We start from the raw sequence: 25,112 nt of genomic DNA, 5'->3' as shown, positions 1-25,112 counted from the left end.
TTGATAACTTTAGATGCCCCACTTGTCCAGAGGACGTACGCCGATTTTGAAGTCGGTGGGCAAAACGCCCTAGGAGGAGTTTGTCAAAGTTTGACGTGAACAAAATGGCTAACACAGCGTGTTTTCATTTTCAAAGGAAAATGGCGGCCATAGGGTAAGTCTGGGGGCGTGGCCACAATAATATTTTTTTTTTGTCCTCAAGAGAGGAATGCGTGTCCCGAATTTCGTAGCTTTACGCCAAAGTTGACCTCGGGGCGTCTCCCATAGGCGCAATGTATTTTGACTTTTGTCGGTGGCGCTGTCGCAAAAAAAAACAAAACAAAAAAATGGCCCAGAAAAAATCTAATTTTTCGCCGATTCTGAATTTTGGGCAAAGTTTGGTGAGTTTTTGAGCATGTTCAGGGGGTCAAATTAGAGCTCAAAAAGCAGAAGAACAAGAAAAATAAAAATAATTAAAGCCGCAAGCGGCATCCAACGGCCCTCGCGGGCCGCCGGCCTTCCGACTCTGCGCTTTCAACTTGATAAAGATGGCGCCCTTATTGTGTTGAATTAAAAAAGAACTTGACAGACGGCGGACATGGCCAATCCAGTGCAAATGAACACAAGTGTCAGTCAAATTTGCTGCTCCGCCGCACAGAGACCGTAGCACTTAGAATAAAAATATGGATAACTTTTGATGCCCCGCTTGTGTAGATGATATTTCCCAAAGTAAAGCTTGATCGGGCTATTGCCCACGGAGGAGTTTGTTAAAGTGTGAAGCGTAAATGTGAACATTTCAAGGATTTGGCGTTTTTCCCATTTGTGACAGTATATTTGCAGCTTCACGGCACAGAGACCGTAGCACTTAAAATCAAAATATGAATAATTTTTTATGCCCCGCTTGTGTAGATGATTTTCCCCAAATATGAGCTTGATCGGGCAATCGCCCTAGGAGGAGTTTGTTAAAGTGTGAAGCGTAAAAATGTGGTCATTTTAGAGATTTGGCTGTTATCGCTACGACTACGCCGTAAAAATTAAGGCATTTGTCTGATTGGCTTTTTTGATCGGGACGCCAAAATAGAATTTTGGGTAAAGTTTAGAAGTGGTCCTCATCCCAATGTAAAGTGCTCGTTTAGTGCGCACTTTTGCACGGGCTTCGCCCGTTTACAACGGTAATGTTCCATTTTCCTACTACTAATTAGTATGCACGGGGCGTGCGTGAAGGAGTGCGTTAGTGAGTGTTTGGAAGTGGGCGAGCGCTTCGCGCTCGATTTCGTGCGCACTACGTGCGCACTTTTGCAGCCGTGCTTTGCACGGCCTTACGAGATTAATAGGCCTCTCGCCAGCTTGTGGCGCTCGGGCCTAATAATAATTAAGTAATAATTATTATTTCTAATATGAATTATATTTTTACATCACAAAAAGTATGGATAAATGAATTTTGCTCAGTGTTTATAGTTTTGTTTTGTGTTTTCTGATAGGGAGACAGTATTGATGTTTGCACATACCAGCTCATGTCCTGCCAGGCCCTCCAACAGCTCCAGCAATTTCCTCCCATCGCACAGATCCGAGAAGAGATCATCTACCGGCTTTTTCCCTGTCTGCAACACACAAGACACAGAATCAAGTCACCAACATAAAATAGGATGGTTTCATTCAATGCATTTTATTGTTTGTAATAGGTCATTTACATTGATCAGGGATTTTGATTCAGTGAAACAGCAAAAAGTTTGTCCCTTGAGAAAAAAATAAAATCAATATACTATTTAAATTGTTGGTTTGAAAGTGCAAAATAAGAATATTGAGTGTAACATCTGTAAGGAAAAAAGAAAAAAGGCTAATGTAATCTTGTATGTCATTTTACAGACAATTATTTGTGTGATACTTTTTTTTGGTTGTTAGTAGAACATTTAAAGGCAAACCAACGTATGATGGTCAGACGTCTATTGTGAACTTGTTCAAATGTAGTTGAGTCCGAATACATCATAGTTTGTTACATATCGGCAAGTGGTTATAAGTGTATTCCTTATGCCATAATGTTTTATTTTTCAAAAACACCAAGGTGCCCACATTTGCAATCACAAATCATTTAAACTTTTAATGTGGCAGTAACAGCTAGGGGATTGCTTATTATCTGCACTGACAAGCCCAAGATTACAGGCTAAAAGTTCTATTGTGCTTCTCCCCATCAATAAAGAGGATGCAGAAGGTTGAACAACTCTATTTTCACTTCCATACATGGTTTTGAATAGAAGAGCTAATTGTTATGTTCTCTCGAGCACATGTATGATTCAGTAAAATTGTCACCTTGCTGACGGTGAAGCTTCCCAGCTAGTTAGTGACTAGTTTATTACAGAGGCTGGCTGCTGTACAGTGGGTGATGAGTGTCAGGACAACAAGGGAAACAAGTGTACTTATTTATTGTAAGCTATAATCTACAAAAGCTGTGACAGTCCTGTCACATATATTCGCCTACAGAGCTGGTCCCAAAGACGCAATATGGGTGACGTGTATGGAAGGAAGTTTTTATATATAGTAACGTAGATATAGAGACAGGAGCATATGTTTATAGTGTTGGCCATGGGATCTAAACTGTTATAGAAATGGGTGATTCTGGATGTTTACGAGCAAAGAAAGCTCATCAGCAAAGTTACAAGTTCCTGCCAAATAGAATAGGTGAATGTAAATCAACTATTACACCATTGTCCAGGGTGTATGAATGATTCTGGTCATGCCATATAGTCAAAAGCTGCAAAATACAATCAATCAAAATAGGACAAACATCAGAACTGATTTAAATTCCATGGCCATTTATAAGGCCATACTGTGGAACATTCTATGCAAATCAATAAAATGTACATGGAGACATGCAGGTAGAGGAAAAGACCCCCCTTTTAAATTTAACACACTGTCATTGAAAATAACAACATCTTTTGAAATAGAATGCAACCCAAAGGCATCGCCGTCATATCACTGGAGATGGAGGGAGCATAAAGGTTATTACTATCTATGTCTGATCTTTTAGAAGCACCTTTTACTATAGCAGTTGATAAATAAACACTTGGCCCTGCAGATGTAAACTACCGGTATACACTTGTTAGACTCAGCGTGTTTGATCAAAATCTACATTTGCTTTTTGCTGGAAGGAAAAGTGCAACAAGACTTACGTTTCACGCATAGCCTGATTTCACACTTGTTATTCTGGCAGATGAAGAGAACAGCCTGCCCTGCACATTAGCCTAAAATCATACTGCCAATGTTTTAGCAAATCGTTTTTTCTGCTATGTTGTTTTCAATCAGACAACGATGAGCATGCAAGAGTGCCATTTAAACAACATGAATAAATACATGTTATTAGCCATCGGAAATGTATTTACATTGGAAATTGCCCAAAGCTTTAGTGTTGGTACAGAGTCATACAGTGTAACATTGATTGCATTCTGACAGATTTACTGTTATTATAAAAGAATATAATAATAAGGTTAATTTTGCATCAGTATATTACTGATTCAATTCAAGTGAAAGGAGACTGATTTGGATGTTTTTTAACCATCAGAACATTTGCATTTTCAGTGTGTGGGACAGACAGGTTATCACAACCACAAAATGAAAGTGTTTTAAGCATGTTTATACGTAATCGAAAGTGCGCTTGATTGTGCAATTTCTTCACGGTGAGGCATTTTGGTAAACAACTGCGACAACTTCAAAGACGGATGGGCTTTTAGTGCAGAAAACCACAGATTTTTACTGAAATGTTGTCAATTTAATTTGGCTGTGGTGTTCACACTCATCAAATGCAATATATAAGACTTAGGGTCAATAAATAAATTGCCTGAGTAATTATGCCCAACAATAGCCTCAATTACTTCTAAGTCTTATTTTTCCCTGAAGTAATTTCCTTGTGAGACAAACTGTTCATATGTCACCTATCTAAAATGCAATTTAAATGTATTATGTTTACTTGTAATTTGTCTTGCTCAATCCAAAAAATAAGCAACTGATTACAAATGTATTATTCCATGTTTCAGCCTCTACTAACAAGATGTATTATATTATCTTGTTTCCTCAAATTCCAGAATATGGTCATAATATAAAACAATGGTCAGACTTAACTTACACCATAACAACATATTAAAAGTATGATTATATTATTGTGCTACCAAAGTGCCAGTGCAAATCCACAGGAGGTCAAGTAAGTCCCCAGCTTCAAACCCCTTCAAACACAAGCGCAGGAGTCTCCATGTGACAATGCAGAAATCCAACTGCACATAAGTTCACACAAGGCCTTATTTAATTTACTAGCAACGCCATAGAAACCACTTGATCATTCAGCTGTGTGCTCTGAGCCGCTCTGACTCCAGTGTTTGTCAGGCAGGTGGAGTGTGCCCGCCTCACGCCTCATCTGCTTTAATGATACTTGAGACACAACGCTCCGAGACGTGATCCGCACGTAGTTCAACCACTACAACAAAACAGCATGATTCACCGGCCACCTATTCTTTTCACGCTAAGTTAAGGTTCAAGTAGCATTTCAGATATAGTAGTAATTATATTGAGTGTCCAGGAAGAGTACAGCGAGCCTGATTTAGTACATGCATACAGATATGAACTGACATTGCATGTTTAGTATTTGAGATGCTCCAAAATGTGTAATTTCATGTCTCTTGTGATGAGGAGAAGAGAGCAATATCAATATTAACGTTTTCTCAGGGTTGCAGTTCAAAAAAGGGGCATAGCAAGAAGCTTTTGTTGAAATAAACTGAAAGATATCGAGATATATCGAAAACACAACAATTGTGTATGAAAAAATTATAATTGTAATCAATTGTATCAAAAACGCATGCAAAAACTCAACCACACAACAAAGAAGTGCCAGGAACATCAATTTGCGACCAAGTATAATTAATCAAATTACACTTTGATTAATAAAACAGTTAAAGGGACAATATGATGCATTATTTCTATTGTTCTTAGCCTTTAAACATGCTCCTTAATACCTTTAGCATCTGATGTTTTACAGCCACTCAACAGTTTAAGATACATATTTCATAAAACACCCTTGCGGTTTATTTCCTGGTCCCAGCACACTGTTGTACTGAGTATGATAAGACAATAGAAAAGCACAGTGCGAGTCTGGCGATGTTTTATGGACACAAATTAAGCTAAATGCTACTCCAGGTGTGTTTTTAATGCGTGAACAATGTTAGAACATGGTTAAAAGCTCCAAAAAAATTCTAAATTTTGCGTAATATGTGTTCTTTAGACAGGAAAGGTCATTCCTTTGTTTAAATAGTATTGTATCACTTTGTTCTGTATTGTACATATCTGTGTTTGTGCTCCATGCTATAGATATGGCTTTCCTCATTAAATAAACAAATAAAGGAGGGGAAAAGATAAAGGAAGGAATAAAAGTGCAGTACTTGGTAGTGGTGTAGTAGTAGTAGTAGTTTAAAGTGCATATGACAGGTTAGAGTACACATTTAATTAAAATGTAATTAAAATCATTGTGTAGCAACCATACTCTAAACAAGGGCAAAAGCTCTTGGCCAAACACATAACAACACCTTCATTTTGATGATTGAAAGGTTTAACTGTCAGAAAAATACATTCCCAGAGCTTAAAATGCCACTGGATTTTTGAAGGATTTTTATGTCTTTATGACATAGACCAGGGGTCGGCAACCTGCGGCTCCCTGGAGCTTTTCAAAAATGTATGAAAATGAAACTAGATGGGGGGATATATTTGTTGTTTTAATAGAGTTTCTGTAAGAGGACAAACATGACGCAAACATTCTTAACGTTTTCAAATGCTCTAAAAATGTTTATAATAAATTTCAATATTTCCATCAACGAAGATTTGCGTCATAGCCTGCGACACTCGTTTCAGTGCAGCGCACATGGGCGGAGCAGTGCCGGGCAGGTGGCTGTTGTAAACAAACCGTAACGGAAGAAATGATGAGAACAGAAGATTCAAGGAAGAATGGACTGAATCATTTGCTTTCGTTGCTAATGCGGAAGGATAGTCTGCATGTTTGTTTTGTCATGAGAAGTGGTCAAATAACAAAGAGTCATTTAGAAAGACATTTCAGGGATGACATGAAGGTTTCGCCGCAAAGACGGTGAAGGAAAGGGACATTAAAATGGCAGGCATTATCAACAATCGTCAAATCAAAGACATTAATTCAGCTCCAAAACACTCAAGTGTCTGTGATGAGTCGTGTGACGTGATCAATATCAAACAGTGCTGATATTTGACTTGAACTTTGACGGGCCGACTTTGAAGAAATGATCAACTGTATAATTGCAGGCTGTGTTCAATTCCACTGTTGCCCAGATATGAGGGAAAAGAGAAGAGGATTGTATCGTTATTAAGGTTTGAAGAGGACTGCGATTTTGTTTTTTCTAATCCTCAAAATAAAAATGACACTGACAATCTGATTTCTTAATTGTATTTCTACATTTTCATCAATGCAACAAAATATGATACATTAACATTGTAATGGAAGTTAAACTTAAAGCACCAATCGTAATACAGAGTAGTCATGTGGTGCGTCACTCTCCAGGGGGCGCTGCAGAGAAAATAAACATTTAATCAGGAATGCTCATTGTGTATTTGTAGCCTTGTCATTTTGATAGAAGGCTAATATAGTTAAAGGTTGAATGGACGTTTTTTTTGGCATAAATCTGAGTCTTATTTCCTCGTGGCGTGGACTGTCGATTAGTCCTGCCACGTATCAATCATAAAACGCACCTACCGCTCATCTGCAGCCGCGTGCGGCTCGTCCCCACGTTTTCGCGTGTCTACGCGCATTGATCTATCATAATATAGTTCCCTCAGTGTACGGGACAAAATGAAGACGGAGAAAGCTGTCTCATAAGAAGACGGAAATCTACGGGAGACGAGAGATGCGATGCGCTCCATCGCGCTAATAAACAAACGCACGTGTGTGTTGTATCAGTCCGCACGGGGGAGTGCACATGCGCACTTCCGCCTGCGTTCTCAAATCACCGAAAAATCGTCCCTTCATATAAGGCTTATATAATTCTTTTACATTTTTGCGGCTCCAGACAGATTTGTGTTTTGTTTTTTTGGTCCGATTTGGCTCTTTGAACATCAAAGGTTGCTGACCCCTGACATAGACAGAACTCAACTTCCTGTGAATTTTTAAAACAACTAAATCTTCACAAAATTACACTTGACCGGTGTAAAACTATGCTAAATAGTCACCACATCCTGTCAAGCAAAGTACAACACGCACTTTAAGGCGTTGCTAGTGCGTTATGGGTTTGCCTACACCCGATGTTTGTTCCTCAACTCCTTCCAGCCATTGCATGCAACAAATAGTCTTGTTCAATAAAGTCTGAGGGCAAAACTAACAAAATAAATTGTTTGTTTGCTAATTCTGGGTCGCCTCTTGTTGCCTCTCTATACATGTGAGAATGCCTTTTAAACTCAACACTTGAAGGCATTATAGTTGACGTATGATGGATGAACATAAAGAGATCCAGCAGGAACCAAGCCATTTGTAGCCCACGCTTCAAGCTTAAACTAAATATTTCTTCCTCAGATTAACTTACTTGCTTATTCCTCCTGTGCTTTCTCATATTATCCACCCCTCATAGTAGAAGTAATGGTAGAAGCACCATGTGATTTGCATTACTTTGCTTTTTTCCCGTTTGTAATAAAAGTTAATTAAATAACAAGTCAATAATCATCGACAGAAAACTCATGAAATGTGTTAGGAAGAGAAAACAAGAATATAACAAATATAAATATGTGTGACCTGACCTTTTCACTGCAGACCTTAAAACTGTTTTGTTTTTTTGCTGTGTGCTACCAACAGGCGAAGTGTCAAAATACAAGTTGCTGTGAGAATGTGACAGATGATGCAGTCAGAGCCTTGTAAACTCAAGTGTGATAAGTTTCTGTTTGGATTCAAACTTTACAAATCACATTGTTTTAATCTAGACAGGAATGAATAGTCTTAGGCACGAGAAACAAATGAGAAACAGCTTTCATGATGTAACCTTGAAACTAAATTGTCTTAGGATGCCTGTCAACCGTCTGATAAACGGGAACTATAAAGCTTCTGGGCATGTTCAAAAAGAAAAAGAACACTATAACTCACTTATTTCCAGTCAAACAAACCATTCTTCTAACCCTCAAATAAACAAATGAGCCTAAAATGAACATTTTTTTAAGCCAGGTCTTGCTTTGTTTTTTTTAAACTTTGACTGTGAATTAATTAATTAATTTTATTTATTTATACAGGCAAAACCCAATGAGAATAGTTATCTTTTTCATTTGTACCCTGTTAAAACACGACATAAAATAAACAACAAAACATTCAATAAAATTAACCAATACATAAAAACACATTTACACTGCGAGTAGTCCTTCACCAATTCTTTAAAATTATTAAAAGACATGAAATGATATAATTTAAAAGGTCTCTGTGTCTTTTTCCACAGGGAGGGAGCAAAGTTGTTGAAGGCCTTTTTTCCTGTCAATGTGTTGATATGATGGGATTGTAAGATAAAAATGTCCTGAGACCTCAAGCGGTGATCACCTGAACTGATGTGGAATAAACTTGATAAATAATCAGGCAAAATGCCAACTATATACTATATGCCAATTTTATACTCCAAACGGTTCTGAAACAACTGCATACCATTTCTGCTGTATGGCATTTAACATCATCTATCAATAGCATTGTTTAATTTCCAGTAACTTTGTTGCTCAAAAAACCTTGAAATTAGGCACTTACTAGCCCACTCACTGCAGTGAGTCACTGATCGGACTCACTACAGTGATCGGACTCACTACAGTGATCGGACTCACTACAGTGAGTCACTGATCGGACTCACTACAGTGATCGGACTCACTACAGTGATCGGACTCACTACAGTGAGTAGCTGATCGGACTCACTACAGTGATCGGACTCACTACAGTGAGTCACTGATCGGACTCACTACAGTGATCGGACTCACTACAGTGATCGGACTCACTACAGTGAGTAGCTGATCGGACTCACTACAGTGATCGGACTCACTACAGTGATCGGACTCACTACAGTGATCAGACTCACTACAGTGAGTCGCTGATCGGACTCACTACAGTGATCGGACTCACTACAGTGATCGGACTCACTACAGTGAGTAGCTGATCGGACTCACTACAGTGATCGGACTCACTACAGTGATCGGACTCACTACAGTGAGTAGCTGATCGGACTCACTACAGTGATCGGACTCACTACAGTGATCAGACTCACTACAGTGAGTCGCTGATCGGACTCACTACAGTGATCGGACTCACTACAGTGATCAGACTCACTACAGTGAGTCGCTGATCGGACTCACTACAGTGATCGGACTCACTACAGTGATCGGACTCACTACAGTGAGTCGCTGATCGGACTCACTACAGTGAGTCGCTGATCGGACTCACTACAGTGAGTCGCTGATCGGACTCACTACAGTGATCGGACTCACTACAGTGAGTCGCTGATCGGACTCACTACAGTGAGTCGCTGATCGGACTCACTACAGTGAGTCGCTGATCGGACTCACTACAGTGATCGGACTCACTACAGTGAGTCGCTGATCGGACTCACTACAGTGATCGGACTCACTACAGTGAGTCGCTGATCGGACTCACTACAGTGATCGGACTCACTACAGTGATCGGACTCACTACAGTGAGTCGCTGATCGGACTCACTACAGTGAGTCACTGATCGGACTTGTTGGCCCAGCACACTGCAAAAACATATGCAGGTGGCATTCCCTCCACCCGAAAAGTTACATAGTGCAAGAATTTATTCATACAGAAAATAACATACACTTGGACAATTACTTTTTAATGGCATTTAGTCATTCATAAACAACTGATGCTGCTAGGAAGCCAATAAGTGAAGATGATGGTTCAATTTCCACAATCAGTAAAATATGTGTTCCGATATCATGTCACTTGCTCTGCAAATACAGAGTGTGACTGAGTGTGACTGTGCAAACCCCAATACATGAACCTGATCTGGCAAATTCCCACCAAGCGATGTTTGTTACCTTGTTCCATAAGAAATGGTCTAATTTGTTTATTCTGAGAGTGTGGCATCAAAAGAATAAATTATTTGGGAATAAAACATTTAAAAAAGGAAAAATAAATAAATACTTAAAAAAAAAACAATATTCCTGCCTTTTTTGAGTAAAAAGTGTCACCTGTCAATAGGGTTGGGCTATTGAAAGATCAACAGATCGAGTCATGTGAAATCCAATTTTTTTTTAACTGATCCAGTAAAAACATGTGGATTTGAGCATTTGAGCAGAGGTCGGACTTTGTAGGAAGACATTTTAATATTATTTGTGTTAAATTGCACATATTAGAAGTCTGTATAGTTTATGTTCATGAAATAATTACTAAAAGCCATTTTCACTTTATTTTGGAAAAGGCCAAATAAAACAAAATCTAAAATCAAGATCAATTGATTAAAAAAAATAAAGAAATACATATATTTTTTGTTTCTTCATATCGCCCAGTCCTACCTCAACATTCCATCTATTTCTAAAAACAATCCTCTACCCGCTGCATTTTAAGATGTCAGCTTTGGTAATGGTTTTTGGTGCAGCTCCACTTTCCACTCACAAAGACAGAGACAGCAGACAGAAGCTGACAGGAGCAGACAGAAGGCTCACACCACCCCAGGACTTAACAGGCTTAAATACAATAGAGGGTTTAAAACATTTGCCCCAACCAACCTTTTCTTCCCCATTTACCAGAGAAGACGTGCAATAATTTTTGATTGTGGTCGTGATTGCAGCAGATGAGATGTGACAAGTGTATCCTAATAGATTTGAATAGAGAAGTCATGAGACTCACAATAAACTTAACAAAGGAAGGGGAAGACATTTTGGCTCGAAGTGTGACCTCTAATGTCAGGAGTGCTGCCAATATTGAGTTACAACAGTTCTTTTGGTAGAAATTAGAATTCTTGGCTGTCATGAGTTTTATGATGGGTCCATCTGCTTGTATTGACTTATTGCATTAGTTAATAAAGACGTTTCTAATGAGTTTTGAGAAAAATAAAGATTTGTGATGATTTTTATATGTAAATATTTTGTTCTTTTTTATATATACAAATATACTGAAGTTCCCAATTAGTCCAAAGTCTAGTGAATTTGTCCATTTCCAAATTCAGTGTGAATGTAATTTTTTTTTGCATTCGTCTGATGTCTGCCCAATGTCAGTCCAGTCTTAAATCGTTGGCGTGGTCTGTATCATCCATTTCACACTTTGACATGGTGTTATGAAAGTATGTGATACATTTTTCCAACAGAATGCCCGCCAAACATGTGACCTTGTGGTTCTCCACCGTACATATTTTCCCATTTTTCATCAGTCAAATCAAAATGACCCTCTCTTTCCCATCTATTTTTAATATAATAAGTATAATTAGTATGGCTGCCTGAATCATCAAGACATTTATATCATTTTGATATTATTCCCAAGATTCAACAAATCAATCAATCAGAGGGTTATGCTGGTCGTTGCTTTGTTCAATTTCTTGGTTATAACAACTATTTGTACATTTCTATAAAAGTCCTGTTTCTCCAAACCAAAGGATTTTTAAACACATACAAGTTTTCATGTAATTATTTTTACAATCTGATAACTTTAATTTTAATTGGTTTATTTATTTTACATTTTATGTTTATTTGTAGCCCATTATTTAAGCAGTTTTTTTTTTTAAATCCCAAATTTGTGCCAAGAATCAACAACCTAAATGTCAACTTTAAACTAACTCTCTTTATAGTAGCCCATCCTCTGGATTTCCAGAGAAGATGTAAACTGTGATAAGTTTTACAGAAGAGACAGTGAATCGGTTGAACATATTTTTTCAGTTCTTGTGTGTGAGAGTCCCAAAGCTGCAAAGACACAAATAGATAAAATATGTACTTCAAATTAAAAAGAAAAATCTATGTTATTGGTGCAAAACCACACTGTGTCCATTACAGAGCGTACAACATGTAAGTCATATGTGGACAGGCGAACTCACTCACGCTAAGAAAGAATGTATGTTTTTCAAGATATTTTTCAAGCTATAAAAAATATGATTACCTTTTGTTGGGTTATTTTTGTGTGAGAATTTCATTTACAACTTTTACCATGTTACACAGCATACTATTTTAGGTGTATAGAGCACCACCATGTACATACATTTACAATTATATATTTGGTTGAAAGTACATTGAAAAAACATTGAATATAGTAATCCGTCCTGCCCGGTCGCTCGGCCTCAGTATCGTGAGTTTGAATCTTAACTCACGTAGTTACTGAATTCCCTCTCATCCCCATTTCACACTCAGCTGTCCTGTTTAATAAAGCGTACAGGCCAAAAAATCCTTAAAAAGAAAAGAAAAAAAAGAATATAATTGTGTATCCAGTCAGAAATGCCTTCTGACTGGATACACAATTATATTCTTTTTTTTCTTTTCTTTTTAAGGATTTTTTGGCCTGTCAGACAGAGGGGGATCTACAGTGGGTGAATGATTTAAATGCTCACTTCTTGAGGTTTGATCGGTCACCCGCCCCTCCCCCTGCACAGCTGCATGCTCCCTCTTCCACAGCTGGACAATGCCCTGCATCTGTTCCTCTTCGCTTATCTGCCCCGGACCATCAGCTCCCCACTTCGCCTGGACTCACCCATCCCCCCAGCACACAGTCCCCCTACTAACCACTGACTGTCACAGCAGCACAGGTGAGGAGTGAGCTGAAGAGGATTAAAGTGAGGAAGGCAGCAGGACCTGACGGCATCAGCCCCAGGCTCCTTAAGTCCTGCGCAGATGAACTGTGTGGAGTTATGGAGCATGTCTTCAACATGAGCCTGAAGCTGAGGGTGGTGCACAGGTCTGGAAGACCTCCTGTCTGGTACCTGTGCCTAAGACACCGTGCGCCAAGGACTTCAACAGCTTCAGGCCAGTGGCTCTCACGTCCCACCTGATGAAGACACTGGAGCGGCTAGTCCTGGACCACCTCTGCTCCACCGTGAGCTCAGCCATGGACCCGCTGCAGTTTGCATATCGGTCTGGCATCGGAGTGGAGGACGCCATCATCTCCCTGCTGCACCGCTCTCTCTCTCACCTGGAAAAGCCTGGCAGCTCTGTGAGGATTCTGTTCTTCGATCTTTCCAGCGCCTTCAACACCATCCAGCCGCTGCTCCTGAGGGACAAGCTGGAGACGGCTGGTGTGGAGTATGACCTGGCAGAGTGGATCCTGGATTACCTCACAGACCGACCCCAGTTTGTGAGAGCCCGGAACTGTGTGTCTGACACTCGGACCTGCAGTGTGGGGGCGCCCCAGGGCACTGTCCTCGCGCCCTTTCTCTTCACCCTTTACACTGCAGACTTCAGACATGACACAGACAGCTGTGTCCTGCAGAAGTTCTCTGACGACTCTGCCATCATCGGACTCATCAGGGACGACGATGACGGGGAGTACAGAGGACTGGCGCAGGACTTTGTGGACTGGTGTCAGCGGAACCACCTCCTCATCAACGCGGGGAAGACCAAGGAGATGGTGGTGGATTTCCGCAGACGCCACCCCACTGCCCCCTCACCAGTGAACATCCAGGGACGGGACATTGAGAGAGTGGACTCATACAAGTACCTGGGTGTTCATCTGAACCACAAACTGGACTGGACTCATAACACAGACGCACTGTACAGGAAGAGCCAGAGTCGGCTCTACCTCCTGAGGAGACTCAGGTCTTTTGGAGTGACAGGGCCACTCCTGAAGACCTTCTACGACTCTGTGGTGGCATCAGCTCCTGTATGGTGTGGCCTGCTGGAGCAGCAGCATCACAGAGAGGGAGAGGAAGAAGCTGGACAGAGTCATCAAGAAGTCCAGCTCCGTCCTGGGCTGCGCTCTGGACTTGGTGCAGGAGGTGGGGGACAGGAGGGTCCTGGCTAGATTCACATCTATGCTGGACCATGAGTGTCGCCCCCTGCAGGACACTCTGTCCGCTCTAGAGAGCAGCTTCAGTGAGAGACTGATCCACCCTCGCTGTGTGAAGGAAAGGTTTCGTAGGTCTTTCCTTCCTGCTGCTGTCAGACTTTATAACAAACACTGTTAGTACTGAACACTCGCAATACTGACCTAACCATGTGCAATTCTGTCATATGTGCAATTGCTGTTGGAATTCATGTGCAATTCATGTGCAATTACTGTGAAATTCATGTGCAATCTATGTGCTGTCGTGACACATATTCATGTGCAATTACTGTCGTGATCACATGCAATAGTATTTATTTATTTATTTATTTGTCTATGGGAGTTTTTATTTATTTATAGGAGATCTTCTACTGAAAGTGTTTTTCAGACTTCCTATAAGTGATCTGTTCTTCTGTATCTACCTCTGTAAATACCTGCGTTGCACCAATGAAATTTCCCCATGTGGGACAATAAAGGAATATCTTATCTTATCTTATCTTAAAAAGCTCAGCATGTGGTGGAAACACACAATAAATCATTTGAGTCTACAAAATGATCACTATTATCTCCTATGTGTCTAAAGTTATGATACCGCAAATAATGTGCTAAGTTTTTAAAATATACTGGCATCTGGCAAATTATTTTTCAAAAGTATTAGAAAGTGTTGTGCAGGCTGATATCCCTGTGCTAAAATTAGGATCTGCTATTATTGACTCACTTTGGCGTTCAGACTCCGGAGAGGATCTATTTGCATAAACCAATAATATGTAAAAGATTAATGATCACAAGAAAACATTATCGCCCGAACTGCTGTGGTTTATTGTGAAAAATGCCTTCATCTAAGCGCATAGAAGTTTACAAAAATAAATCAAGTGGTCCAAATGGGAATTTAATTCAGAGGTAAATGCTCATATATAAAAAATAAATAAAAGTATATATAAAATAAAAGAAAAAGTATATATATATATATATATATATATATATATATATATATATATATATATATATATACTTTTATTTTATTTTCTACGCTCGGGTCAAGACTAGGGAGCTTGAGAGTTCTGTGCAGTATCTTTGCTGTTCCTGCACTACACTTTTCTTTTCTTGACTGAGATGTCTGATGTTTTCCCAGAGATCTGCTGTAGCCACTATTCCAGTTTGCCCCGAGTGCTCCGATGACCACGGGCACCACTTTCGCCATCACCTTTCTCACCTCCTCTAGCTCTTCTCTGAGCGCTTGCTATTTCTCAAGTTTCTCGTGTTGCTTTTTCCTGATGTTGCCATCACTTAAATTGCCACGTCAACCACAACGGCTTTTGCTGTTTATCCACCGCCACAATGGCTGATTGATTTGCTATTACCATTCTGAGATTTTAAATCTTGATGTTGGACCATCCTAAAGAGTCCCAATATTTTTCATAATTAAATCGTCAATTTTAAATTTGTTTAGCACTTTAAATAAATTAGGCCAGCTAACAGAATCAAAAGCCTTATCAGTGTCCAAACTAAGTATTATTGCTTTGTTTTGTTGCTTTTGTATTTGGCTCATTATGTGTATTTGGCTCATCTTATATTATCCTGTGTTTGTTGTTGGGTAATGGAACCTGTTTGATCACTGTGGATTAGGTTTGGGAGTGTCTGTTCCATTCTTTTAGACATAATTGAGGTATATACACCTCAATTATGTCCAAAAAAATTGAACAAATACTCCCAAGTCCACATTCAGAATAGAAATGGGTCGATATGAGGCACAATCCAATCGATCCTTCCCTTCTTTCGGTATCAAGGATATGATAGCTTCTTTCCAACTAGGAGGGGTCTGAGTTTTCTTAAGTGCCCAGTTAAAAGTTGCCAAAAGAAAAGGGGTAAGTGTGTCTTTTAAAGCTTTACACCACACTGAGGTGAACCCATCACTCCCTGGAAATGTATTGTTCGTTAATCTTTTGATTGCACCTTGTATTTCCAGAACTGTTATTTCAGCCCCTAATTTTTTATTTTGTTCTTCTGACATAAAAGGCAAATTGAGGGTGTCCAGAAAGAAATTTCATCATCTTCTTTATTGTCTGGAATTTTTTTTTAAGTTTTTCGAGAAGGATTCAAATGTTTCATTTAATTTGGTCTTGTTTGGTTACTGGAAAACCATGCCAAGATTACATCATCTTGGCATGGTTTTTCTCCAACATTTTTTTTCTTTCTTTCATATCATTTAGCTTTTTCTCCCTTTGTTTCTTTTTTTCGTAGACTTAGGCTATAATTTGTCCACTCAAGATTGCTTTAGAATCATCCCAAAGGATAGGCGGAGAAATTCCCCCAGTTTAATTTTCTTAATGCTGCTGGACATTTGTTCTACTCATTAAGCAGGCTGGCTTTCCATAGTGTGTATATTTCCTTCAAACCTACAGAAATGTAGATAGGAGCATGATCACTTAGGTTTATTGTACCTATAACTGCTTTAGTGATTTTAGATCTGTCTTTATTGAGAATAAAATAGTAGTCAGTCTATACTGGAATAGAGAGTATGTGGATGTGAAAAATGGGTATACTGGCGTGCCCTAGTGTTCATTTCCCTCCATATGTTAATCAATACTATTGTCTTCATAAGATATGGAAGTTCTTATTTATTGTTCCTCCAGTGCCTCTTGAGTTTTACACGTCTAATGTATGTTGAATGTGAAGATTCCAATCACCGTCACAGATAAGGGTTCCCTCAAAATGGCTTTACAATCAGGTCCATGACTTCAGCATAGAAAGTGCTATTAAGGTTCCCCTTAACCGGTACATACATCCGTACAATCATTACTCTGTTCAAAAACTATTCGGTTTGAAATAAAAATGTGCCTTTGTGCCTAGGATTTTTTTATAACATAATTATTTTTACTTATATTACTTTTTGATGTTCAGTGTCATTCAAATGTGTCTCCTGTAAATATATAATGTCTATTCTTCCTTTCTTTTTCTTTTCTTTTTTCTTTTTTGTTATCATTTTTGTTCGTTTGATTGACATTGAAGGATGCTACTTGTAACACTTCTGATGCTATTGGCTTGATTGTATTGATCTTACCGTTGAAAACAATATTTTTAATCTCTGGTCGACAACAACAACATACACAATTCCATAGGAACACAACACCACTGAAAGGGAAGATTATTTTCCAATCAAAGTATTTTCCAATTTCCCACATTTGGCACATCCATGAGTAGATGTATTTCGTTACAGAGTTTATGTACAAAAGTAGACAGCCAACATGGAGCATAAAGTCTGATGTTAAAAACAAATAAATCATGTCACCACTGCTGATTCATCAGTCTCTTCAAATTAACAGAACTGTATCACCATGTGATCACTACCCAAACTCACATACCCCACGCTGGTGGCTCCATCTCTCATACTCTTCAATTCTTTGTGTTTTGCATCTTCCTCAAGAGTACCTCTGCTTCTCCTGGTGTTCTGAGCACGTGTTCTTTACCTTGAAATGTCACCAGAAGAGTTGCTCACAGATGAGGTGGAACTTTTGCAGTTGTTGACGAACCTTGTATGGAATATCTGGAGCCTTTGTAGAGGAGATCACCTATAACCCTTGCAGCCTTCAAGACAGGTTCATTCACATGACCGTTAAGAAACCTCATTATCAGACCTCGTGGTTTATCAGCTGCTGGTCTTGGTTTGGCCAGGCGATGGGATCTTTCGATTGTGATGGGACTTCTTCTTCTGAGCCATCAAGGAGCTCAGGAATAATCTTCACCAAAAAACTTTCTGTATCCTTTCCGTCCTCTCCTTCTTCTTCACCCATAATCCTCAAGTTAGGTCAACGTGATCTGGACTCCAAATACAGGATCTTATTAGGCCCGAGCCCCAGCAGGGCGGAGGGCATATTGCTCCCGCAACGCTGCCGAAGGCAGCGTTGCAACTGTCTGACCCCGTCGCCCCTGGCAAGTACAGTGAACTAGCCCATGCCGAAGGCATGGATCATGCATACTTGCTCCTGCTATGACAGAAATAGTAAACAATGAGTGAATGGGCATAGCCCATTCACTCATTGTTGACAACAGCAGCGCGAAGCGCTGCATTCCTCCAAAAACCCACCTGGCATCGTCCTGTACGCGAGAGTCCATGCCACAGGCATGGGCCATGCTTGTATCTGCTCAAATCAATGGAAGTCTATGGGGAGTGGGCGGGGCATCCCGACGGAATAGGGAGTGACGAGCGTGTAAGCGCTCGTAATGATTCCACCCCATGGCGGCATGGGGAAGGCTTAGAGCTTTCAAACGATGTATCATTTGTTGTTATAGTGGAAACGGCTATATTGTTTTTGCTAAAAATATTATTATTTTTATTTTTCTTGTTCTTCTGCTTTTTGACCTCTAATTTGACCCCCTGAACATGCTCAAAAACTCACCAAACTTTGCCCAAAATTCAGAATCGGCGAAAAATTTTATTTTTTCTGAGCCATTTTTTTTTCGTTAAAAAATGGCGCAACAGCGCCACCAACAAAAGTCAAAATACATTGCGCGTATGGGAGACGCCCCGAGGTCAACTTTGGCGTAAAGCTACGAAATTCGGGACACGCATTCCTCTCGTGAGGACAAAAAAAAATGTTATTGTGGCCACGCCCCCAGACTTACCCTATGGCCGCCATCTTCCTTTGAAAATGAAAACACGCTGTGTTAGCCATTTTGTTCACGTCAAACTTTGACGAACTCCTCCTAGGGCGTTTTGCCCACCGACTTCAAAATCGGCGTACGTCTTCTGGACAAGTGGGGCATCTAAAGTTATCCAATTTTTTGAGATACCTTTTACGGTCTGTGTGCGGCGCAGCCGCAAAGTTGGACAACTTATTTTGGGATATTGCACATCTAAAAATTGCTCCCATTTCATCAAAACCAGTCCGATTAGGACCAAATTTGAATCAGTTGTTAAACTTTCTAGTTTGGACCAGTTTAGGCTGACAAAATTGAAATGGCCGCGATAGCGCCCCCTACAGAGTGACCTTTAAATTAACATTGAAGGTCAAAAATTAGTTTTACCAAAATTGTCTAAACTTTACCCAAAATTCTATTTTGGCGTCCCGATCACAAAAGCCAATCACCAAAATGCCTAATTTTTTACGGCGTAGTCGTAGCGATGACAGAAACCTCCCATGTTATCCCTATGGGAAAACCGCTAAATCTCTCAAATTACCACATTTTTATGTTTTACACTTTAATGAACTCCTTCTAGTGCGTTTTGCCCACCAACCTCAAAATCGGTGTACGTCCTCTAGACAAGTGGGGCATCTAAAGTTTTCCAAATTTTAAGGATAGCTTTTACGGTCTCTGTGCGACGGAGCCGCAAACGTTTCCCAGAATTCTGACTATTTGGCCTTCAGAGTGGCCTATAAACAATAGAGTTTTTCCAAATGACATGATATTTTGAACAAAATTCTAATTTGCCATCCTGATCATAAAAGTATGAGAGCCAAAGTCATATTTTGTACGGCGTAACCGTAGCGATGACAGAAATATCCCATGTTATCCTTATGGGAAAATCGCAGAATCGCTCAAATCACCACATTTTCACGCTTCACACTTTAATGAACTCCTCCTAGGGCGATTGTCCGATCAAGTTCATATTTGGAGAATATCATCTACACAAGCGGGGCATCAAAACTTGTCCATATTTTGATTCTAAGTGCTACGGTCTCTGTGTGGCGGACCCGCAAATTTATGTCAGAAATGGGAAAACAGCGAAATCTCTAAAATGACCACATTTTTACGCTTCACACTTTAACGAACTCCTCCTAGGGCAATAGCTCGATCAAGCTCATATTTGGGGAGAATCATCTACACAAGCGGGGCATCAAAAGTTAGTCATATTTTGATTTTAAGTGGTACGGTCTTTGTGCCGTGGAGCTGCAAATATACTGTCACAAATGGGAAAAACGCCAAATCCTTGAAATGTTCACATTTACGCTTCACACTTTAACAAACTCCTCCCTGGGCAATAGCTCGATCAAGCTTTACTTTGGGAATATCATCTACACAAGCGGGGCAGCAAAAGTTATCCATATTTTTATTCCAAGTGCTACGGTCTCTGTGCGGCGGCGCAGCAAATTTGACTGACACTTGTGTTGATTTGCACTGGATTGGCCATGTCCAATGTGTCGCCGTCTGTCAAGTTCTTTTTTAATTCAACACAATAAGGGCGCCATCTTTATCAAGTCGAAAGCGCAGAGTCGGAAGGCCGGCGGCCTGCGAGGGCCGTTGGATGCCGCTTGCGGCTTTAATTTTTGTGTTGTTCTCCGAATCACCATCTCGGCTCTTACTGTCTGCAGATCATCCGCATTATCTGAAACACGCTGCTTGACGTCTTTTCAAGAAATTAGTGTCCAAGCTCATTATATATGTCAAATGTAAAATCTCCCCAACTGAACTTGTAATATAGACGGATAAATCCAACAGATTCAACCGCAGCCCGTCAGAGTCTGTCCAAGCAACTCCTGCATCCGGGAACTCCTGCTGAGAGACAATCTTTAACATTTTATCTCAGACATCACTGTTAGTCTGCTAAACCTTTTTGTGCCTTGTGTCTTGTCTTATACTCCTTTAACAACAATAAATGTAAAAAGTTGAAGATTATCCCATTTGTTTTCTCCAGATCTGTTTGATGGGGCTCACGTTGGCAGTCAGGGTCCATTTAGAAATGAGTATGTGTAATGGTTGTTGACACTGTCCATTAGAGCAGCCAGGTGCAGAACACAGACATTTGTATACATGCAAGTAGGTTTTTTATGGTGAGCTGAGGAGGAAATCACACTCATATCACACAGCAAGTCTATTTCAGACGCGGTCACACGCCAGCTGCTGTCCTGACTTCAACTTCCTCCTTTACCACATCTTTACATATTATCTTTGAAAACCAGTGAAAAACCTTGTTGTCGAGCAGACTTCCAAACATACGGACTATATGGTCTTTGCGCATGTTGCATTGTTTCAGATGAACCGGGGCTCTCTGGTCCGCTCTCTTGCCCATTTCTACCGATATATATCACACATCCCTATTAAAAATATCCACCAACAAGCAGGTGTCAAAATCTCACTCAAATCAACATTAATCTTCATGATTTGCAGAATACACAAAAAAAAAGAACATTCGGTATACATGAATTGTTTTATGATAACAAAGAATGACAAAGCATTATCTTAATGCAGCTTCCATTAGCAATTACTATTTTATCTAACCTTTTTTAACTTTATTGACAACCAAAAAACAATACAAAATAAATAAACTGTTAAACCAATAACAGTAATGCTTATAGTAAAAAAGTATTTTACTAGTTCTAAAAGTAATATAGAAGAACAGTAGTTACATTTCACCAAACTTCAGCCACTGTCCTAACCCACCCTCTCCCCCATCTCGCCTTTCTAATTCCATCTCCCCTGTAATTTCGTCCCATCCCATCTGCCTGGCCCTCTCTTCCTGTGTGTCCCGTGTGTGTGTGTGTGTGTGTGCGTGCGTGTGCGTGTGCGTGAGCGTGTGTGTGTGTGCATGTGCATGTGCGTGAGCGTGTGTGTGTGTGTGTGTGTACATTATGTGTGTGTGCAAGGGACAGCGTAATTTATCTTTCGAGATGAGGGAATCTCCCGTTGTCTCCTACCTTTTATTTTCTATCTGTCTTCCTATAAAAGCTGAGGACACACTAAACAACTTTCAGCCATATTTTCTTATGATTTTCAGTCATGTTTAGTCACTCTCATTCATCACTAGTTGAAGTCAGTCGCAGTTTCTTCAGTCTCATACTGTGGACCAGTTACGACTGGACTCCCATTTGAATCAAAAGTATGGACAGCAGAAAGACGCAACTAGACTCCAGTTGCAGTCATTCAAACATGTTTGAATTGTAAGACGGATTTTTTTTCTGCATAAAAGGAGCCAGAGGCCAATGAAAAGCAACGGAGGAGACATTGGAAACAGCACCTGGGTCTGACAGTTTTCCTCTGGTATAATCCACGGTAAACTTCTACACCTCTGTCAGCACTTTTAATGTCCATTTGAGAGAAGTTAGCATCACTGCCAGCATTACCGGTACATTTTTATTTATTTCTTTATCACAACTGTTTTTCACATGATGCTGTTTAACCAGTGAAAAGTCAGGAAACACAACAACATTAATACATTGCTTTCTCTACTTTATTTATATATGTAAAGTTGTTTATGTGGATTATTGCTTGTATTTTGTAGGGATAAAAGTCTCATTAGAGGTTAGACTGGTGTAGTGTGGACTCTTTCTCTGACTCTGTGGTCAGTCTCACTCGAAAAGTAGTGCCGTGTGTCCCCAGCGTAACACAGCTAAAATCAAGTTATAATAGTTTCACTTTATTGTCTCTGTCACCACAGCAATTAGAAACATCCAGGTTTGTGGTGAAAGAACGTGTTTGTAATTTTAATAAATACATAGTCCTCATTAATGGAAGTGAAAGGTTTAAGGAAAAGAAACTACCGTACTAATAAAACTACTTCAGCCAAGAATGAAAGTAGTCTTGGTACTCTTGTGAATGGCCGGCTGCCAACAAAGCTTGTACTAAAAGGCTGTTAAGAGTGGAAAAATATGGCTTGCATTATATTCAATTACAGGGATGAATAAAGCTAATATGGCTTAAGTATTCAGAGCAATGCAACTGTAGGTTTCAGCGAGGTGACATTTAAGGTGCTAACAACAGTAAGTTTTGTATGAGAAACTCCAATGGCACATATTATGTAAAATTAACTTTCCTGAGCTTTTAACCATGTTATAAATTAACATTGACTTAATTCATGCTACTTTGATTAATCCCGTCACTGGCATGCAGTCAATAAAGTCAACAGTGTTTGACCAATAAAATCTAATCTAAATCTAAAATCTAATCTAAAATGAGCATGTGTCACAACTATATTTACATTTTTCAGAAATATATCCAATTAAGCCCATTTTCCTCTCACTTGTCTGCTGAAGCTTGGCTGGAAGTCTCGGCATCTTTTAGCGGCCGCTACTGGCCACTGCAGGACGGGAATCTTGCTTTCACAAGTTCTGCCCATGTGCATACTCTTAATTTGTTTTTTACAATCGCGGAGGAGAGCAGCTTGTTTTGGAGATTTACCTATGTGCCCATAGAACTACCCCCGGCTAATAAAATGCTTAATAAAAGCATGGTAAAACCACATGGATTCAGAGACATCAACAGTGTTTGTTCCTGTGCGCTGTGCATGTGGAGCAGGATGATAGCAACTGCAGCAAACTTTCAACCAATGACTAAAACAACTACAAGCGACAAGTTGTTGTTTTTTAGCTAAGGTTATGTTCACAATTGATTAGAAGTTAGTTAGGAATACAGGCAGTCTATTTATTACATAGTTAGCTAATTTGTGTGCCATGGATTCAGACAAAAACAATGAAGACCAGTGTTTATCTGTGCCCAGAGGTTTTATGAAGCTACAGAAGCGATAAAGAAACAGAAGAATAAGTGAATCTGTGGCTGTAATGGACCACCTCCACTACAGGAAAATACAGGGCTTTGGCTTTGCTTTGCATCTGGGAGATTTGTCGTTTATGAGAGTAATGTGTGAAGAAACAAACATAGACCACTGAGTGTGTCAAATAAATGCCTTTATGCAAAATATTAATAAATTATGTAGGTCTGTGTTGTATTTCATAATCGTTATAGACTAAATATTGAGGATCACCCCATGTCTGCTTACCTCAAATTTAGCAAATGAAATTAAATTTCATGTTTATCCACAAAGCACTTATTTATAAATCCATTCTGCTATAATAAACTCATACATCCAACCAACTGATCCAAATATAAATATATGGAACACATTCTAGTGTTGTATGTTTCTTACCAAACAATTGGCCTGGTCTTAAGATGTTAAAATAGGGTGCATTGCTAAGAATCTAGAAATATGATGCACATTTTCAACATCCCAAAATGTGAAAAAAGATAAACAAATATGCCTTTTTCATTCACTCTCTTTCAGATTTCCATTAGCTTTGCCACGCTAACCTTCAGTGTGCAAAAAGTGTGAAAAAGAAATGTCGCTGCTATTGTCCATGACTCCGGGTTTCACAGACAAAACAGACCGAGATGAAAGGAGTCATAAACGCTGACGGGAAAATATCTCAAACAATATATTTTCTTGTGAAGGGAAATTGAAATAACATAACAAGAAGAAAGGGGACATGGCATGGATGGACGGATGAGTGAGTCGTTGTTGAAGTCTATGGGGCAATTGCATAGAACAGAATGGTGTAGTATGTTGTTCTTACCTTAACTAACTGTGAGTTCACCCATTTTGTGAAAGTCTTCTTCTGGACGTCTTCTCTCTCATCTGACAAAGAAAAGAATAATGGAGTTAGAAATAGTGTTCGGAGAGAGGTAAAGCAACAAAATACCATGCTACAACCTGCAACACAACTGATCTATAGAGAATTGAAAGTCAATTGCAAGGCCCAATTTTAAAACACTCCCAAATTGTAAACGGGCAAAGCCCGTGCAAAAGTGCGCACTAAACGATGCATTGAGAGATAGGAAATGTCCCAAAAAAAATCTGATCGTGGAATCATGAAATTAGGCGCAGGGGTAGATGGTGACAAGAGAAGTAAAAAATATTCTTACGGCAACGCCGTCGACCCAACCAAATGTCGGCCATATTGGATCAAAATTTGCTAAGCACGAAACTCCTCCTAGGACGTTGGCCAGAAAAAGCTGAAATTTGGTGAAAATGGTGTTGCGGAGTGGGACATGAAAAGTTATCCAAATTACTTTGATACCTGTCACGGTCTTTGTGCGGCGAAGCTGCAAACTATAGCTAGAATTTCAGAAATTTCCCAAATTTAAAATTTGCTGCCGTTTGTGCAGATAAAGTCCGAATAGTGTCAAATTTGAATCAGTTCTTAAACCCTTTGCCCTCAACCTACATGAAGTGAAATAAACTAATTTGGCAAGACAGCGCCCCCTACAGAGTGACATAAAATGTTATATGGAGGGCAAAATTTTTCGTTTTTTTGAAATCTTAAGAAATTTGGCACAAAATTCCATTTTGGCATCCCGATCAAAAAAGTAAATGAGACCCATGTCATATTTTTTACGGCGTAGCTGTAGCGATGACAGAAACCTCCTATGTTATT

At 39.6% G+C, this 25,112-nt stretch overlaps 1 protein-coding gene across 5 annotated transcripts in view; it reads right to left on the bottom strand.

The window, feature by feature from the left end:
• The window catches only part of dmd (dystrophin), a 243,449-nt gene extending 219,138 nt beyond the window's left edge, over nucleotides 1-24,311 (bottom strand). For all 5 annotated transcript variants that reach the window (XM_072440238.1, XM_072440239.1, XM_072440244.1 and 2 more), the window contains exons 1-2: nucleotides 24,252-24,311; nucleotides 1,488-1,580 (exon numbers count right to left, since the gene is read on the bottom strand). The gene's annotated coding sequence lies outside the window, so the exon portion shown is untranslated. The remainder of the gene's footprint in view (nucleotides 1-1,487; nucleotides 1,581-24,251) is intronic.
• Between the last annotated feature and the right edge of the window lie 801 nt (nucleotides 24,312-25,112).

The sequence above is a fragment of the Eucyclogobius newberryi genome, unplaced genomic scaffold (assembly GCF_026437365.1).
Source record: "Eucyclogobius newberryi isolate DKJ021-1_F unplaced genomic scaffold, fEucNew1.0.hap1 SCAF_117, whole genome shotgun sequence".
Classification (NCBI taxonomy): Eukaryota; Metazoa; Chordata; class Actinopteri; order Gobiiformes; family Gobiidae; genus Eucyclogobius; species Eucyclogobius newberryi.
The sequence above is the reverse complement of the archived record's forward strand: the minus strand, read 5'-3'. Positions and strand labels throughout refer to the sequence as shown.